The sequence below is a fragment of the Lucilia cuprina genome, chromosome 5 (assembly GCF_022045245.1).
Source record: "Lucilia cuprina isolate Lc7/37 chromosome 5, ASM2204524v1, whole genome shotgun sequence".
Lineage (NCBI taxonomy): Eukaryota > Metazoa > Arthropoda > Insecta > Diptera > Calliphoridae > Lucilia > Lucilia cuprina.
In genome coordinates this window covers 30,533,304-30,549,659 of record NC_060953.1, presented here as the reverse complement: position 1 = coordinate 30,549,659, position 16,356 = coordinate 30,533,304, and the positions used below count along the sequence as shown (strand labels likewise).

Here is a 16,356-nt window from a genome sequence, read left to right as displayed (position 1 = left end):
GTTGTAAAAATATGAAATACAGGGATAACAAAACAATTTGTTTTAAAAAATAAAATCTATGCAAAATATGCTATAAATGTTGGGTAGATGCCAAATATATGCAATTTAAAGCAAAATATGCAATTTATGCATTTATAACAAAATATGCAAAACAACAAAATATGAAAAGAAAACTAGTTAAAGTCATGTTTAGTTACTGACTAAAGACATGCATTTGCATTGAAATCCTTGCACTGGTAATGACGTATAATTACATATAAGAAACATTTCCCTATTATTAACGAGAAGTCTGAAAAGAAAATAGATAGACTGGTACTGGTACTGGTAACCAGAGCTTCGAATTAATCAATTCAATTTGAGCTTAATTCACCCAAATCTTAATTCAGAAATATAAAGTTTAATCTTGCAATCCCTTTTTAATTCTCAGGAATTAATTCAATAGTTTAATTCAAAGGCTTTCAGTTTATTTTAATTCATTCATATACTGAATTCATACTTGTTTGAATTACATTCTACTTTGAATGATTCAATTTTTCTTTAATTCAAATATACTCCAAATTGAATTACGAAATTTTTCTTAAATTCAATTTGTAGTAGACTGAAGAAAACCCTTTCGTTTGTTGTATCTTAAAAACTAAAATTTCAACTTAAAATTTTTAAGTTTTTTATATCTATATAAAAGAGTGCATGCGTATTTGTTTTAAATTACCTATTTTACAGTTGATATTGTATGTTTGTAGAATAAGAATGATAATTCTGACTAATAAAAAACACAAGTTGTGGACACAAGAAAATGTTTCTGTTTTTTAGTTATAACATTATTTGCTGCAAATAAAGATACATAATATTTGTACATATACAAACAAACATAAAACATAACAAGTCCGTAGAAGTTTGTTTAGAAAAGAATCGGTCCCTAACGCAAAACAATCAGCCACGGAACGCCTTTTGTGGTGCAAGTTTTTCCTTCTGAATAATGTATATTTTCTTAGAGGGACTCTGATTAATCATAGTATTTAAGTATTTTATTTCATTTACTGCAGCATAAGGATCCATACGCATAACAGAATTCCATTCTTATCCAATACATAATACATTTGAAAATTTAAATTACAAAAAAATTAATTATAATTTATTTGACAAATATTAAATCATGTGTATATTAGGACTGTTCAAATAAATGTTTAATTTAAATTAATTATCAATTATATATCACTTGTTATTATAGGTTTCGTAAAACCTTTCTTGTTCGCTTTTTGCCTAGGAACCACATATTTTTTATCACCGATGGATTCATCAGATGAAAATTAAAATTCACTCATGATAGCAATTATTTCGGAAAAATATTTTTATATTTAAAATTTGAAATATTCAAACTTTTTTCGAATGGAAATTATATTTCAAAAATATTATTATAAGACACACAAAAAAATAACGTTTAAAAAACTTTATAAATAATATGTTTCGAGTAAGATTTGTCATTTATGTAAATTTAAATAGGAACTATTTTTATTTTAGTTTAATTTCATCTATAATATAGTGTTTGTTTTATGTTTAGTCATATTTAATTAGATGAAATTAAAATAGAAAATTGTATTTGTGAAATACTATATAACAATTTTCTCTTCAAAAATTATGTGTATAAGAGTTATTTTTGTAAAGAAAATTTATGTATAACAATTTTTTCTATAAAAATTTATGTGTATTACAATTTCCTCTATAGAAAATTGATTGTACAACATTTGTTTCTATAGGCAATTATGTATATAAAATTTTTTCTATAGAAAAATTTTAGGTATAACAATTCTTGATACAAAAAATTATGTGTATAAAAGTTTTTCTATTAAAAATTCTGTGTACACCCATTTCTTTATATAGAAAATTAATTCTATAATAGCTTTTTCTATATAAAATTACCATTTTCTCTACAGAATTTAATTTTCTATACAAAAAATATGGGTATAATAGTTTTTTTCAAATAAAACTTTTGCATATTGAAAATTTTCTACCAAAAATTACTTCTTAACTGTTTTTCTACAAAAAATATTATGAGTACCTATAACAGTTTTTTTTTTTGTACAGTAAATTCCTAATATGACAATTTTTCTATAGAAAAGTGTTCTTATTATAATATCCTCTAGGTTAGGTTATCCAGACTGCTTACTGACACGAGTAAGTCTTTACTTCGGTCCTTTAAGGTCCCTTTGTAACGTCATATCCTCTACAAACAAAAAATATCCTCTACAAAAATTATGTTTAATTTTTTCATAAAGGAAATTGCATATTTTTATACAAGATTTTCTTTAAAAAAACAGTAAATCATTCAGCAAGGAATTAAGCCTTTTAAGAATGAATTATACATTTAATGAATTCAACATTTCTATAGTCCTAAGGAATTCAGCTTATGAATTAATTCAAATAAATGATTTTATAGAATGGTGAAGTATTAAATTTAAATTTGATTAAAAGAATTGAATTAAGGCTTAACAATTTTAAACATTTGCCGGTAACATACTCTATTAAAGATCTAGTAGAATTTCAATATTTTAACAGCAACTGTTAGTATAACCCAATTGTAATTTTCAGACTAACCTCGTACAATATCGATTATTAAATATATGCTGGATTATAAACTCAAACTAGAGCCAAACGTATTTCATGTATATATGTGCATTTATATTTCCTTTTGTTAATAAATTATTTAAAAAATTTGCAAACTTAAATTTAAAATTAGTTATAAGAATTTTTGATTTGCGATTTAAAAAAAAAATATTTTTAATAGGTATTGTATTTTTTATACCAATAGATAGTTAGAATAGTTTTAGATAAAATTCAAAGCATCGAATAAGAAAATAATACCAACTGAATATAATAAACAATTATTAATAGAATTATCATATACATATACACAAAATAAAACTATTTAAAACACACTCATAGAAACATTTACATATTTACACAATAATTAAACAATTTTACTAATTTATGAACTCAATAAACTTTAAAAGTTCTGTTTAATTATAGCATCCTGCAAATTTTTTAAACAACAATTTATTAAAAAAAATTTTATTTCGTTTGCGCTCGAAATTGCAAGAAAAACAGAAACCAACAAGAATTGCACGAATAAAAAACAAAAAAAAATAATTTCTCATTCATATGCAACAAACAAACAAACACTCTTCTTATACACAAAATGCTGCTGAATGCCCGAAATGATTTTCTTTCAATTTACATTTATTTTCTTTTTGTCTGCTGGTTATTTTTTACTTTTTATCAAATTATATTGTTTATTGTCACAACCATTTTAACGACTATTTATTTAAACTTTTTTCACTTTAATATTTATAAAATTGTTTTTGTTTTTTCAAAGAATTTTAATTAACTAAAATATCTCGTACAAATTTTTGCACCGATTTTTATTAAATGAAGTGAAAAATACAACTCCAAAAAGAAAAGACAAGAAGGAAACGCATAACAAAGAAAAATTGCAATACTGTATGGAAAATGAAATAAAAGATAAAAAGCACAAACAAAATTCGTTTGACATTTGCTTTTTGCCCATTTTCTTATCAAGGTGTTACCAGACTTCCGAAATGTAGTAAAAATGTTTAGTTATGATATATGGGCGATATAAACCATATCGATAACAAAAAAGAGCTTATCGATTTTTATTTTTAAAATTTACAGCCTATTTTTCAAAAATAAAAATTTGTCTTCGTTATTAAAATTAACGATAGAAAAAGTTAATTTCATTTTTTTCAAATGTTTTATAATAAACAAATTATAAACTTGATCGCAATAAAATTAAATGTTTCAGAAAAACATCCTGTTAAACTTTTTTACTCTCTCATATTAGCTTAGTTCCTTTACTTGCCAAGTTTGTAGCATAGAAAAATAAATAGAAGTGTTACTGAGAGTAAGAAATATTACTCTCTCACATGTACAGGTTCTGTGTGAATTTAATACAATTGTATGAGTATTTTTATTTTTGTTTACATAAAATAACAAAAATATGAAAGTACAAAATGTATCCGAATACATCATACCCTACCACTTTGCGAGTAAGTAGCAATAAGTTATTTAGTATTTTTTAATGTAGAAGTTATATTCAAGAGATTGATGTTTGCTTAATTAATGAATGTACTACTCATTATAACAATATATAGTCAAAATTTCGTATATATAAAATTTGTTGAGTCGAATTCTATAAATACCCTATTCTTGTTAGCATGTACCGCTTACAAAAAAGTTCAATAGGCTAATTTATGGGCGGATTACATCATTACATCGACGCAGGTGTTACAAACTTTAAGACATAAACAAAATACCGTTCTTATTGGTGTGGTGTAGGGTGTATTTAGACTGCATTTGGTCTGCTTTGAAATTAACAATAATCGTTCATATCAAGCGTTAATTTTAGCATTAGCACTATTCCTTTGGCAAAATAGCCCCTGCTGCTGCAATAAACACTGCTAAAAGTTAAGTTTTCCCATAAAATTATTAAAAACATTTTCAGAAAAAAAACAAATTTTTCAATCGTTTTTATTTTTTTAATATAATTTTCAAGTGTCAATATTGACTCAACCCAGCAAACACAAAGAGTTTATTTAAAATTAAGAATAATTTTTAATGAAGATCTTTCTTACATTGGTCAACTGATATTGAATAAAAATGGCTAATTCAAAACATTATTTCATAAAATATCGAAATATAATATCAAACAAAAATATAAAAACTTTTTAAACGAAAGAGTTTGTGTTTGTTGGGTTAAATATTTTTCAACTGATACATTCTCACGACTTAGGTTTTTGACAGCAGACTTAGGTTATGTCATACTCAGTTTCAGTTCTATGTATACCTTTTCTATGGTTTGTAGGTTTTTACCAGAAATTGTAAAAGAGAACAAATTTGAGCAATTTAAATTATTTTCTCTTTGCCAGAACTCGCAGGTTTTAACCAGAACATTTTTTCCTGGCAAATGAAAAAAAAAATTGTCAAATAAATTATTTGTTAAAAAAATACATTGAAAACAAAAAATGTTTGATATTTTTGATTTATTTTCATAAATAAATATGTGTGATTGTAATTTTTCAATTTTATTTTAATTTCAATAGAAATTTATATGAATAAATATCAATACAAATTTATTGAAAGAGAAATTTTGTTTTTTCTGTTCCCGTACTTTTTATAAGTACGAAGAGAAAATTCATTAATTCTCTTTAGCCAGAAAATTTCTGGAACAAAGCTATTCTGTTTAAAATTTGGGCATAATACCAAGTTCACACGAGCAATTGAATTACTTAAGTCGGCCTTTGAATGACAATAGCCAATTAACCCTTAATTCGTAATTCGCTTTGATAGTTCATCGCCATGTTAATTTTATTCATTATTTTGTCTGTGTGTGTGATACAAAAATACGTATTATCCCTTCAAACATTTAAATGAGAAAACTATTGCGCATCACCCCAGACGTCGCGTCAGAAACACTTCTGGACGATTTCAGACGAGAACACACATTTTACAAAAACAAAATACATTGATTTCGAATATTCGTCTTCTAGAAATATACTTTTATGTTACTTCCAGATGATAGTTAGAAGAGTGCATCCATTTTGCTTAAACAAAAAATCATGTCTGTTGAATTTTTTTCATCTGGAATTATACGTTTTAGTGACTTCTGTATGAAAGTTGGGTGAGAACACACATTTTACAATAACAAAATACATTGTTTCCTAATTTGTATCTTTTTGATTTGTATGTTTATGTCACTTCTGGAAGACAGTTTGAAGAGTGTTCACATTAATGTTGTATTTTATTCATCTGGAATTGTGGATTGTAATCACTTCTGTACAATTGTCAGACGAGAGCACACATTTTACAAAAACAAAATACATTGATTTCTAGTTTTCGCCGTCTGGAAGTATACATTTAGGTTACTTCCGGATGATAGTAAGAAGAGTACAAAAATAAAAAAAATATAAATACTCCATTTTTAGCGTGAAAAAAAAAATAAAAATAAATAATGCAGAAATTTTGCTAAGTTCAGTGATGTTTTGTGCTTTGTCCAGTCATGTTTAGTTTTAATTATTCATTGTTAAACTTAAATGAGTTATTGAATTTAAAGTTCATAGAAAAATGGTGTAATTAATATAATGTGAATCTTAAGTAATAAAAAACAATATGACAGTGTTGTGTTAAGAGTCAACTGTTAATAAACATTTAATAAGTTTTTGTTAATTGGCGAAGTTTATTAAATATACCAAAAAGTAATTATCTTCAAGGATTATATAAATTAAATTAAAAAGTATGTTGTCAAATTTTACATTAAAATACTATTTTAGGAATAAGTTAACAACTCTAAACGGCTTTCATTTCCATTATTTTTAAACGAAGTCTAATATCTTAATTGGTTTAGGAGTTATAAACATTTAAAGACTTTTTCAAGTTGTATATTTCGTCTTTCATTTGATGAACATTGCATTTTTAACCTATTTAGATTTATTTGAGTTAAATCTTATCTTTCAATATTTTTAAACTATTAGCGCGTTTAGGTCCTGTTTCTAGATTATGTATGATCACTTTGAGCTAAAATTTTATTTGTATTTCATTATCGTAACAAAAACAAAATACATTAAAATTTTTACTTAAAGTATTCAAACGCTATCTGGAATCATTATATTGAAATTAATACTACTGTTTTATACACAAATTATTTTTTGACTTGGGTCACTCGACACGAAATTGCCCATATAAGATATTTAATACTGAAATCAGTGTTTTTAAACACACCTTTTTTTAAATAAATACAATTTTATTAATTTTCATATAGTTTTGGATTTAATTATTCTAATTATAGGTTCTTTTTTAGTTATTAACACCAGGTCTTTCTATGACCTATCATATGATACTAATATTCTTAATATTGAGCATGCCGTTCCCAAGATATTAAACCTAAGTAGATAGTTTTTGAACGTGTATAACTCCTTAATTAGAATAGAGCAAAATAGTATTGCAGTATTAGTGTTAGTGACTGTAAATAATTTTAAAAATAATCCATGCCTCGTAATTTCATTATATCATTATAGATGGTTTAATTCCAAGTTATTTAAAAAATGTTCATGAAAGGTAATGTTTTTATTGATTAAAAACAATAAATTAATTAATTAAATTTTAATTATTTTATTTTTTGAGAAAGTAGTAGCTAATATTGTACCCCCTACTTCTAACCGAATTAAAATATAAAAAAGGGATCTGGTAAGTTATATATGTCTTATTTCATCACGCGGTTCTATTAAAAATGTCGATTATTTGCAGAAAATGTAAAAAATGGATCTGACAGTTTAAATTTTGTTGGTAAATGTATTGGACATAAGAGAATCCTATTTTATTGCTTTCTAAAGTATAAGAGGTAATTTCAATAAATACAAAAGTATGTATATTCAATATTAATTATAACATTATTTTTATTTATTTTGTTGAAGGATTAATGCGTTCCAAAATATAACTCTTACAATCCATCAAGGATTGATCATAAAATTTATGAAGAATTACAAAAATATTTTAGAGTCCAACGTTTTACAATTTTTGGAAGTATACCAGTCAGCAGTTGGAATATTAATACAGATTTCCTGAAAATTATCTTATTATAAGGTAATTATTCTAAATTTTTGATACATATGTACATTAGACCGACTCACTCTGTATGGAAAGCAAAAACGTGTTTTTGTTACCCCTCTCAAAATGTTCCTTGTTTTGTTTTATGATGATTCCCAAAATATTTTAAATCTAGGGATGACCGTTCGTGAGCTGGACCAAATTAAAAATAGGTATTTTGGAATTATTATTTTTTTTTTTAATTTTTGTTTGTTTTGCAACAAAATATCCAATACGGGGTATCGTTTAAAAGATATTTTAAAGCCGCGTCCAATAATAAATAAATAACCGTCTGCTTATAATTGTCATATTCCAAAATATTTAAAATTGTTAGGTTTTTCACTAAGAAAAATAAAATGTATGCATAATTTTGCGCACTACTAGACTTGGCTTCAAAAAACCTTTCCACTGATACCACATACTATATATATTGTTTAAGAAATACTGTATAATTTAAAACAAAATATGTAACTAAAAAGGGACTTTTTTGTAACCGGTTCAGCTCACGAACGGCCATCGAGAGACTAGAAATATTTTGGGAACCATTATAAAACATAACAAAGATTTTTTGAAGCTGGGTTAAAATATTTAATTTAACATGAAGAATCGTGTTCCCATAAGATATTTTCTTTAAAACTGTCCAGGTCACGAATGGACAACACTTAACCGAAAATATTTTGGGTAACATCATATTACATAACAGCGAATATTATGAGGGGGTAACTCAAACACCATTTTTTGTGAGTCGGTCTAATGTACATATATTACTTTTTTGTTAAATCAATTATTTTCTACTATTTTAATTTTAATTATTTCAATAAAAACTATAAAATTTCATTTTATTTACATTTATTTTTATAGATTTTATTTTGGTAATTATACAAATAGAAGAAGAGAAAACTCATCTTCTGGAAGACGAGAATACTCATCTTCTAGAAGAAGAGAAAATTCATCTTCTAGAAGATAAGATAGGAAAACTTCTAGATGATACTAAGTACTTAGTCACTTCAAGAAGTGACTTTCTAGTTACATCTAGAAGAGTCTTTGGCAATACCTTACTTCCAAGAGTCATCTAGAAGTTTCTTCTGCGGGTCTTCCAGAAGTATCTTCCACGTTACTCTTAGACGTTCCCTAGCTCGGCATCAGTTCTTCCCGACTGGTGACAAGAATTCGTCACATGGAAGACACTTCTGAAAGACCCGCAGAAGAAACTTCTAGATGATTCTTGGAAGCCAAAGACTCTTCTAGATGTGACTAGGAAGTCACTTTTTGAAGTAACTTCTTAGTATCATCTAGAAGTGTTCCTATCTTATCTTCTAGAAGATAAGTATTCTCTTCTTATAAATGATGAGTATTTTCGTCTTCTAGAAGATGAGTTTTCTCTTCTTCTATTTGTATACTCACCAAGATAAAATCTAAAAAAATAAATCTAAATGAAATTTTATAGTTTTTTTTTGGAATAATTGAAATTGAAGTAGTAGAAAAAGTAATTGATTTAACGACTGAATAAAATACAACATTAATATGAATACTCTTCAAACTGTCTTCCAGAAGTGACATAAACATACGAACCAAAGAGATACAAATTCGGAAACAATGTATTTTGTTATTGAAAAAAGTGTGTTCTCACCTAACTGTCATTCAGAAGTCACTAAAACGTATACTTCCAGATGAAACAAACAGTCATGTTTTTTTGTTTAAGTAAAATGGATGCACTCTTCTTACTTAAAAGAATATTTCTAGAAGACGAAAATTCGAAATCATGTATTTTGTTTTTGTAAAATGTGCGTTCTCGTCTGACAATCGTTCAGAAGTGTTTCTGACGTGGCGTATGGGGTGATGCGCAATAGTTTTGTCTTCTATATATTTGAAGGGATGATACAAAAATACGTGTGTTACATTATTTTAGCAAATTAAATTATATACAGTGTCTCTCATAAGTTTTCGAATTTAGGTATAATATAAAAAGAAACTGAATTTAATAACATATTTTGTATGCTAAATGAATAAATTAATTTGTTAAATTCTCTAGACAGTCCTTAGCTTTGATATCACGCTTTTTAAAATTTAAAAAATTCACATTTACTTAAATTAATTTAGCTTTATTTAAAAATAGTCCATAAAATTACCTCACAAAAGTATACGAATTTTTTCTGTATTTCATATTTGACTATATTATACGAAACACAAAAATTAGAATCGAATGTCTTTTACTAAAAATTGTTTTAAGGGGTAATTGATATATATTTTTGGACCATTTGGTCCACAATTTTGGGACATTTGTACCATCTTTTCATACAATATCATTAAAATTACGATTTTTGACCATATTTGGCATTTTTTTCTTTTTTTTCAAGAGATAAAACCAAAATTTAATATTGGAATTTAATAGATTCCTTCAGGTATCTAAATATAATAATCTTTGTTATAAGGATTTGCTTTTAAGCATTAATGATATATTTTTGGTATCGTTCTTCTGTTTTTAATTGAATTATCTGGATCTTAAGTCCCTTTTCATACCACTACGATCGATATTTTCCAACAAAGTTGGCTAGTATATATAATTGTAGATATTAGCATTAATATATTTAAAATTTTCAAGACATCGTAGCGGTGTACAACTACAAAACATGCCTTAACAAAACGTCATCCTATACAGTAGATTTTAGTTTTTACTACTCATAACGTTTAAATACAGATTCTTGTAATAAAAAATATTATTTTTAGATACCCCAAGGGGTATATTAAATCCCAATAACAAATTTTGGTTTTATCTCTGGGAAAAACGAGAAAAAATACAAATATTGCCAAAAACCCCATTTTAATGATATTACATAAAAAGATGGTACAAATGCCCCAAAATTGTGGACCAAATGGTCAAAAAATATATCCATTCGGTTGATAGTTACCCCTTAAAACAATTTTTAGCAAAAAATCATTCGATTCTAATTTTTGTGTTTCGTATAATATAGTCAAATATGAAATACAGAAAAAATTCGTATACTTTTGTGAGGTAATTTTATGGGCTTTTTTTAAATAAAGCTAAATTAATTTAAGTAAATGTGAATTTTTATAGTTTTAAAAAGCGTGATATTAAAGCTAAGGACTGTCTAGTGAATTTAACAAATTAATTTATTAATTTTGCATACAAAATATTTTATTAAATTTCGTTTCTTTTCATATTGTACCTAAATTCGAATACCTTTGAGAGACACTGTATATATAAATATTATTTTTTGGGGTTTTAATTAGGATGGCGGCGCATTTAGCACTCATATTGCCAGAGAAAACCCCACCAAACGACCTATACCTTCATATAGGAAGTTGGATCATCCGGACTTAATTTCATCAAAAGTAATAATGGTCTCCATCAGAAAAAGCTTTAGAGTTTAAATGGTCTCCACCAGATTATATCGTGAGTATTTTATGGTCTCCACCAGTTAGAAACATAACCTCACTCTGAGGTAAAACTAAAGCACGCGTTTAATGAAGACAACGCATAACTTAGAACAGTTATACGAAGTAGTGCATTAAATTAGTACGGGGTGAGATGTAATTCTGTCGAAAGCCCAGCAACAAGCACAAGCCTGACCGTCCTTAAGAAATAAAAACGATGACGCGAGAGTTGTTCCCCAACTCAGATCTGAATTACAACTGTATATATATTTTTTGATAATTTATTTTTTTATTTGTTAGAGATGACATACATACATTTCTTACCGGCAGTGTCGCCAGATGTGGGGGTTTGCCTCCAAATTTGAGAAAGTTTTATATGGGGGCAGATTTTGTGGAGAGGGATTTGGGGATTTTCGTGAAATTGCGGATTTTTTATAATTTTTGGGAACTTTTATATATATTTTTCATAAATATTAACAATCATCTTCATTCTAGTAATGTTTTTATATAAAGCTACGTTCAGACCTATCAAACATTTTATGAAAAAGAAGTAACCACTAATTTTTGTAAATTTATTTTTGATTCTGCATGATTTTTGTAATTGCAAATATTGTCGAAACAAATAATAAGTACGTTCTGAACTGATGTTGTCAAAGATATATTATGTTTGTGCAAATAAATATATATTTTTAGGAAATCAAAATGTTTTTCAAAATTCATGGAGTCATTTTGTAAAACGAAACGAATATTCGTTAAGCGTTTGTGAAAGAAACGAAAATTATTAAAATTTGTATTTTATAAAACGTTATGTTGTTTTCGTTTACAATCACAAATTGTATGTGCTGCCAAGTCATGAAATTTTTTAATATGTGTTAGTTAAATGAATAATTATTTAACAGGAATTAATTTTTGTTTTATTTTAAAATCAATTTTGTAATTTTAACAAATACTTATTTGCAAAAAAAAAAAAAAAAAAACAAAGAAATAAGAGTTCAGCAGCCACTTTTGATACAACCAACCAACAGTAAGTATGGTTATAATTTTCGCCCACCATTAAAAACATGGATTCATTTTGATTTGGGTGGTGAGTTCATAATTGTTATTGCCGAATATAATGGTTCTGTATTTTTTTTATTAGGTTTAGTCTTTATTTTTGACTAAATAAGGAAACCATTCACCATTAAATAAAGTTGGCAGCTTTTCTCATATTTTTAGGCAGCGGTAGTTACCAACATAGTATGTATAGGCAATGATTTTCATACTTGTATGTCACAGTCCGAAATATCTTTAGCAATAAAAGAATGTTTGGAACTGTTTGAAATATATTTTTTTAAGTGGATTACTTTTAAGAAAACACCGGAAGAAGAACTGGATACCAAACAACATTTTTACTCAAAATACGGTATTCTAGGAATAATAGTAGTTGTAGATGGTACGCATGTTCGCATCAAGTCGCCAAAATCAAAGGAAAGACATCTGTATTACAGCAGAAAAGGATATTACAGCCTGAACGTTATAATTGTAATTATTTATCTAACATATCAATTCATATGTATTAATTACTTTCAGATATGCGACCAAAACATGGTAGACTCGACTCCTTTATTTGGAAAAATAGTTTGGTAGATATATAAATATCTCAGGAATGAGTTTATTAGAGGCAAAGTAATCTCCTGGATTATAGGTTAGAATTTATAAGGTATTTTTCTAAAGAAATTATAAATTTGCTTAAGGATGTATATTTCTTAAATATTACTTATCCTCTTCTCCCATATTTAATGACACCGTATAGAACAACAACGCCAGAAACATAATAGAGTGTTGCAATGGAGTTCTTAAGGGCAGGTTTCGAAACATTATTGGGTATAGAGGTTCTTAAGACAATATTTTTATTATACCCTACATCATTTTAGTAAGGAGGGTATATTGGGTTTGTGCTGATGTTCGTAACGCACAATAATGTTGGTAGTATACTAATCGGCTCAGAATCATTTTCTTTTTTTTCATTTTTGATTTTCACCTAGCTCCCATACAACTGAACCTGCTGAATAGGGCTTTTAAGTTCATAATTATGTTTAATATACTTATATCTCGTCAAAAAGCTACAAAAACCTAGTTCTAAATTACATTATATTTTTATCAAAGATGTAAGGTATTAAATGGTCGGCCTCGCCCGACTATAATTTCTTACTTGTTTTATTTTTATAACATACATACATATCTATATCGATTTTAGGTTTGTTGTATAGTACCAAAAAGTCTTTATAGACAGAACCCTAAGATTAGACTTGTGGTTAAACTAATCACTATAAAATTTTTATTTATACATATAAATTAAAGACAAAAAGTTAAACGGTTTTAACTACCTTACCCAACTTACTAAAACCTCCAAGGATTCTGTTATTTTTTTTAAAATGTCTGCTAACTCTTTTATTGCTTGAACAGATTCGTTTTGTATTTTAGTCTGCCCATTTAATAATTCGAGACTCTTGTTCGAAGCCTTTTTAATCCTTCTTTAGTCCTAAATCTCCACAACATTTTCTCTTTTGAGCCTCTTTATTTTTAAGAAATTTTCGTGACGGAATTTTCCTGGTACTCCAAACCATATACAACTCCTGGTGGATTTACAGCCGCACAGTGGTATAGGACAAAAAAAGAGGGAAATAATTCGGTAACTTCTAACGGTTAATCCGATTTTAATGAAATTTGGTATGCACAAAGAGGAGGTGTTGTCTAGTTTTGGTTTTTGAACCTTATAGGCCAACCAGGGGCCCGGCGGGGGGTCCTCAAATTAGGACACCTCTGCTATGTTAAATTTTTAAAACGATCCTATTTCTTCATTTCAGTTCCGATTTAAAAAAATCATGGTATGCACAAAGAGGAGGTGTTGTCGAGTTTTGGTTTTGAATGTGGACCTTATAGGCCAACCAGGGGCCCGGCGGGAGGTCGTCAAATTAGGACACCTCGGCTATGTTAAATTTTTAAAAATTTTCTTCATTTGAGTTCCGATTTTTAAAATGATTCCGAAAATTAAAATTTTAAAATTTTTACCGTCCTTACTTTAGATTTTTGATAATAGCGGGTCCAAATATTCTCGATTTTCGCAATAAGATAAAAAATGTTTGTTATTGAGTTTTTGCGAAGATACAAATTTTTCAAATTGCAATAAAAATTTTATTTATGAATATTTTTAATGAAATTTTACAGTTAGGTAGATTTTTTTACTCGAAATCCAAAATTAAATAAAAATTTCGATTTTTTTTATTAGAAATCCCGGAATTCCCAAAAAAGTTTTAAAAAATCCCAAAAATAAGATTTTTTGGTTTTTTGCCTATTATATCCATACCAGGGGCGGGGTTATCGAAATCCGTTACAAAATGATTAAGAACATATTGGGTCATATAAAACAGGTCACTATAATTTGATATCGACTATGCGATTTGAGAATTTTTGCTCAAAATTGAATTTTCCATAATAAATAGGGTTTTTTTTGGATGGACCTGGTCCCCTCGGTATGAAAAATTTTTAGGTTTTATTTCATTTATCGTATTTTATGTAAAGTCAGCTTTCCAAAAAGTATAAATTCTAAATACATCTTCTTAGAAACTTCTTAGATAACTTAAAAAGAAAAGGATACTGTTTTCCCAAAAAATGGCAAAAAATCGCCTTTTTAATTTTTTAAATTAAAATGCCTATAACTTTGGACTCAGTCAAGATTTTTACATTATTCTTTCACTGCTTGATATATAAACTTGTTGTTAAGCGAATAAAAGAAAAATCGGAATATTTGGACCCTCTATTATCAAAAAACTATAGTAAGGACGGTAAAAATTTAAAAATTTTAATTTTCAAATGCGAATATCTCCTCGACTATAAGAGATAATTTACTGCTACGATAATTTATAGTGCTCGATGAGGAGATTCTATATACGAAATTTTTTTTTAAATCGGAACTCAAATGAAGAAATAGTATCGTTTTAAAAATTTAACATAGCCGAGGTGTCCTAATTTGAGGACCCTCCGCCGGGCCCCTGGTTTGCCTATAAGGTCCAAATTCAATACCTCCTCTTTGTGCATACTAAATTTCATTAAAATCGGATTAACCGTTTAGAAGTTACCGAATTATTTCCCTCTTTTTTTTTTGTCCTATACCACTGTGAGCCGTTAACACATTTAAAATGGAGTTAGCAGCTTGTTCCACACTTGTATGTTTGTAATTTGTGTATAAATCCCTCCTCCTGTTCTAGATACCCTCACTATATTTTCGCTTAATTTTTTCTTTAAACGAGTCCTAAAATCACAACATACCTCATTGGTCAATTCCGGAAAAAAATATTTCTTTCAATTATTTAATTCTGGTAAATTTATTATGGTAGATTATAACTAACACTTCAAATCGTACAATTTAAATCATATTTTATTGTGACTGTTTATATATATGCAAAATTGATAATATTTTGCCTGTCGTTTTAAGGTTTTTAAGTTAGAAGTTAAACAACTTTACATAAATGAAGGCTATGATTTTCCTTAAAGTTTTTCTTTGTAAATTAGCACGTATTTTAAAGTAGTCTTAGTAAGTGATCGTACCATGTGGTTATTGCGATTTTGTGCCGTTTAATTTTTTCGATGCATTAAGTGATTATGGTCTACTTTAAAAACTATGAAGGCTATAGCAATCCGAATTTTGAAAGATCGTAGAAAAGGAAAAGAGGTTGCGTGAACATTGCACCTACTACTGTTATTTATCAGGAATAAGTATTATACATTTCATCTGCAACTCTAGTAACTAGAGCATTTTAAATGACTTCCTCTATTACAAATGCTGAACTTTTCCATACATTTCAACTTCAAAAATAGAAAACGGGACGACATATTATCAATAGTACAAAATCAAATAGAGGAGGGAAGGGTCAATTATGGACAGAACTAAATAAAATTTGACAGAAAAACTTTACCGCCTATAAAACTTGTTAAGTTGATATTTATGTTTATGCTGATATTTATCACTCAGTTAAATCCTTTTTCTTAAGGATCCTTTTATAGGGGATAGCACCAATTATGGACCAATTGTCATAAATAGGGCAAGGATTTTCATGCAATAAAAAATATGCGCCTATAATATGCACTATAAAATGGGAAAATATGCACTAAAAATGTGAAAAATATGCACCAAAAAATATTTCTTTGTGAAGGTAGATATTAATAGATATTTAGATCTTAAATTTTTAACAACAAATAAACAGGTATTTAAAGACTGCTTTATGTACTATAATAACACTTTAACGGAACCACAACCTCGAGAATGTC

The 16,356-nt window shown here is 27.3% G+C and overlaps 1 protein-coding gene across 4 annotated transcripts in view; it reads right to left on the bottom strand.

Moving 5' to 3' along the window:
• LOC111675620 (protein encore) overlaps positions 1-3,356 on the bottom strand; it is a 41,906-nt gene extending 38,550 nt beyond the window's left edge. For all 4 annotated transcript variants that reach the window (XM_046953250.1, XM_023436402.2, XM_046953251.1 and 1 more), the window contains exon 1: positions 3,233-3,356. The gene's annotated coding sequence lies outside the window, so the exon portion shown is untranslated. The remainder of the gene's footprint in view (positions 1-3,232) is intronic.
• Between the last annotated feature and the right edge of the window lie 13,000 nt (positions 3,357-16,356).